Raw genomic sequence first — 4,398 nt, forward strand, 5'->3', positions numbered from 1 at the left:
GGCCATGCTTCCTTGCCCGTAGAGGTAGGTACATTAGGCAGAGGGAAATGGGTCTGGATGGGTTACTCTTCGGAGTGTCGGTGTGGACTTGTTGGGACAAATGGCCTGTTTTCACACTGAAGCTAATCTCATCTGCGCTACTTTTGTCACTAACGAATGACAGAGTAGACTCGACGGGCCGAATGGCTTAACGTCTGCTCCGATGGTCTTGCGGTCTTAGGTTTCTCTGGATCATTTCATTTGGCAATGAGCAGTACCAGGCTCATTGAGCAGCAATGTTCACTGAAAGCAAAGCTCAAAGTATGGTTGAACTCCTACAATGTGGAAACAGGTCCTTCAGCCCAACACATCTGCACTGATCTTCTGAAGAGTAACCCAGTCAGATCCATTTTCCTACCCTCCCTAAATTGCACACAGACCCCAAAGGGTGGAATTATTCCTGGGTTCCTGGTGCCATGAGGCAGCAGTGCAACTCTGAGCCACCATGGGGTTGTGGTTGTGGGGTGTAGGGGACACAATTGCAGTCCAGCAGAAAACAAAACAACCCATCTACTCTCCCTCTGCACCCACTGTCAGGACTGGCAGGATGTTCAGTCCTGGGGGGGGGTGACCCAAAGCAACGTCACCCGTGGGTTCTGATTGCTGGGAGCGTTGGTGCCCCTGCTGGTGCTTCCGCAAGTTGCAAGAAAATATGAACCTCTTCCCACACTCGGGCGAGCTGAAGGGCCTCTCCCCAGTGTGGACACGCTGGTGCTTCAGCAGGGCGGAGGAATTGCTGAAGGTCTTCCCGCACTCAGGGCAGCAGAATGGCCTCCCCCCCTCCGACACCGCTCTCCGCCCCCACAACCCTCCCCCTGGGTGGATTGGTTGGTGCTTCAGCAGTGTGGAGGAGCGGGTAAAGCCCTTCCCACACCCCGGGCAGGACAACGGCTTCTCCCCGGTGTGGACGGACTAGTTTCTTAGCAGGGCGGAGGAATTGCTGAAGGCCTTCCTGCACTTAGGGCAACTGAGCGACATCTCATCGATGTGGACCTATCAATGGGCCATCACGTCGGAAGAAAGAGCAAAGCCCTCCCTGAGCTCTGGGCAGAAGAACGGCCTCTCCTCAGTGTGGACCCACTGGTGTCTCTGCAGGTGGGAAGAACTGCTGAAGGCCATCTCGCACTTGGGGCCAGAGAACAGCCTTCCCCAGTGTGGACCAACTGGTGCGTCAGCAGGGCAGAGGCCTCCCGCACTCAGGGGAGCAGAAGGGCTTCTTCCCCTCTGTTTGCCCATTACTGCTTCAGAACCCTTTCAAATTTCACAATATCGTTCTGAGAGGAGGGAGACCAGAATTGCACACAATATTCCAAAAGTGGTCTAACCAATGTCCTGTACAGCCACAATATAACTTCCCAACTCCAATACTCAGTCAGAAGATTGCAAAAGCTTTCAAAACCCACAAAAAACAAACAGGAAAGAATGGAGGGAAAAATCGAATGTTTGAGAGTCAGCTTGGAAGCATCAATGAGAAATCGGCGTACTGGGTTTATTGGGTACCCATTCTCCTTAAATACACTATATACGTATTTCTCTTCTGTTCTTCATAGTTTCTCTGTGCTGCAGTGTGTAGTGGCTGGTTGAAATAATGTCCTGATGCAGCTTCGTTTGTGTGTGTTGGGATGATTGCTTCTGTGGTTAAGTATTTGGTTTGTGTGTGTTGTTTTTCTGTAGATGCTAGTTTGAAGCTCCCCATTGACTGTTTGCTCTACTGTGACATCTAGGAATGGCACTTTGTTGTTGTTCTCCTTCTCTTCAAACCAGGAGCCCCCCTCAGGCCATAGTCTCACGACTTGGAACATCAATATACAGACTTGTCAAAGGCCTCCGTAGAAGGCTAAAACACCAAGTCGAAGATTCACACAACTCTATTTACTCCATCCAAGAATTCCTGAACACCAAAGACACTAAGATCGAAGAGAATGGAATAATGATGTCCTTTGACATAACAGCCCTGTTCAATCCATTAACATCAACGTAGCCAAAGAAAACTGAAGACACTACTCGAACAACCAAAGACACAAACACAGCATCAACTTCATCAGCAAAGATAGCACTGTCAACTTCATGGAACTGTGCCTTACCACCCACTTCATATTCAGTAACAAGCCCTACAAACAAATCAACGAAACACCCATGGAACCACCAATATTAGTATTCCTAGCAGAAGCAATAATGCAGAGACTCGAACAAACAGCCCTTTCGATGATCCAACCCAAACTTTGGGTCCCCTACAGCAATGACACTTTTGTCATCAAAAAATGAAACAAATTAGAGGAAACCTACAACACCATCAACAATATCCTGACTGGCATAAAATTCACAAAAGAGGAGAACAACAACAAAGTGCCATTTCTACATGTCACAGTAGAGTGAACAGTCAATGGTAAATTCAAAACAGCGTCTACAGGAAAACAACGCACGCGAACCAAGAAATTAACGACAGAAGCAATCATCCCTACACATGCAAACAAATCTGAATCAGGACACTATTTCAACGAGCCATGGCACACAGCTGCACCGAGGAACGACGAAGATCAACAAATAAACGAGCCGAGTATTTTAGAAGCACGGGCAACGTAGGAAACCCCTGAAAACTGCTTCCCTGACCGGGAATCGAACCGGGGCCACGGCGGTGAAAGCGCCGAATCCTAACCACTAGACCACCAGGGAGACACAAGCAAACGCTGACAGCTCTACCAAAAGTTTCTTCCCTGCCCGGAAATCAAATCTGGGCCACGGTCGTGAGAAGGCGTTCACCTGTGTATCCAACAATGTCATTTCTTGTATCCATTGCTCCTGATGCGGTCTCCTCTACATTGGGGAGACTGGAGACTCCTCGCAGTGCCAAGTCACAGCGCTTGAGGGAACATCTCCCTCCCCACCTATCCGCTCCACCCTACTCTCTGGCCTGTCACCTCCATCCCCACCCCCATTCACCTATTGTACTCTTTGCTACCTTTGGCCCAGCAACACCCGATTTATCTTTCCACACTGGAGGCGTCCTGCCTTAATTCCTGATTAAGGCCTTTTACCCGAAACGTCGATTTTACTACTCCTCGGAGGCTGTCTGACCTGCTGTACTTTTCCAGCACCACTCTGATCTAAACTCTGGTTTCCAGCATCTGCAGTCCTCACTTTTGACTCACCAATAAACTCAGTGTGACGATTTCACATCAACAAACGGACACAAGCAGACACAACGTCGACAGAAACACTAACCACATTACTTTACATTAAAGACATCTGTGAAATGATGTCAAGACAACTCAATCCTCTCAGCATCATGGTCGCCCACAAACCTACCAACACACTTAAACAGCGGCTAATGAACCTGAAACACCCGATACAAACACCCAGCGAACGAATGTTATTTAAAAAATACCATACAAGGATATATATACATGAACTCTGCCGCACAGTTCTCTGAGGCAAGAAATGCTGGGATGAGATAATGAAGATTATTTCAGCCAAGACGAATCGGCACTGACTGGACAGCCATTTAAAATCAACGCTGTCAGCCCAGGATGGAAGACCCGAAGGGATGAACAGTTTTCTTATTTCCTGAAGATTTACAAAGCTGAGACTGGGTTTTGGTGTTTGTTCCCTTTCCACTCCCAGGAGCCGCAGTGGTTGGGGCGGTGAGTTGGGGAAAGTGAAATGTGCCCGTGAGCAGCGTGTGTGGCTACTTCAGCTTCCCCTCCTCTGACAGCGCTATGACTTTACTCTGATGTTCTCAGGGGCACTTCCCGACGCGAGACAGTGAAGAGTCTCGTTCCTGCAGATCAGCAATTCAAACCATATGCCGGCATCAGGACAATGCGAAAGATTAATTGGGTGTGTGAAGAAGCTGTGAGCTACATTTCAAACAGGTAGGTGGAGTCAGATGCGTCATCCATTGCGCCCCGTCACTGTGCGGACCTGACGCCGCCATGCTGCAGAGTTCTGACGTTAACACGGACATGCGCAGCATTGGGAACATTCACAAGAGGAACAGCCAAAGATAATCACCGTCACTGCTTCCCTTCCATAGTCCCAACTTTGTGAAGCACTATCTTTCACTGGCAAATAAAACACATTAATCCTCAGGTGCCGACTTCACTTCGATCACGACTTCACACCCCAAACTGTTCTCGTCTCATTTCCAAATACTTGGCTCAGAGCTTCAAAAAATGTTCTGTGGGTATCTGATTGTTCCACCCTGTCAGGCAGTGGGTTGCAGATTCCCGACCAGGCCCAATGTGATTGAAATATTTCAACTCCTCCACTGAGTTGCATCTTTAAACAAATCGTGGAGCAATCTCCCTTTCCTTTTTACGACATTTCTCAACTGTAGTCGGCAGGGTTCACACCTGCGTG

The 4,398-nt window shown here is 48.6% G+C and overlaps 1 non-coding gene across 1 annotated transcript; it reads right to left on the reverse strand.

Moving 5' to 3' along the window:
* Positions 1 to 2,640: 2,640 nt before the first annotated feature.
* trnae-uuc (transfer RNA glutamic acid (anticodon UUC)) lies at positions 2,641 to 2,712 on the reverse strand. The gene has a single exon. It is a non-coding gene; the product is annotated as a tRNA-Glu (tRNA).
* Positions 2,713 to 4,398: the final 1,686 nt, after the last annotated feature.

Source organism: Chiloscyllium punctatum, chromosome 36 (genome assembly GCF_047496795.1).
Source record: "Chiloscyllium punctatum isolate Juve2018m chromosome 36, sChiPun1.3, whole genome shotgun sequence".
Taxonomy (NCBI): Eukaryota; Metazoa; Chordata; class Chondrichthyes; order Orectolobiformes; family Hemiscylliidae; genus Chiloscyllium; species Chiloscyllium punctatum.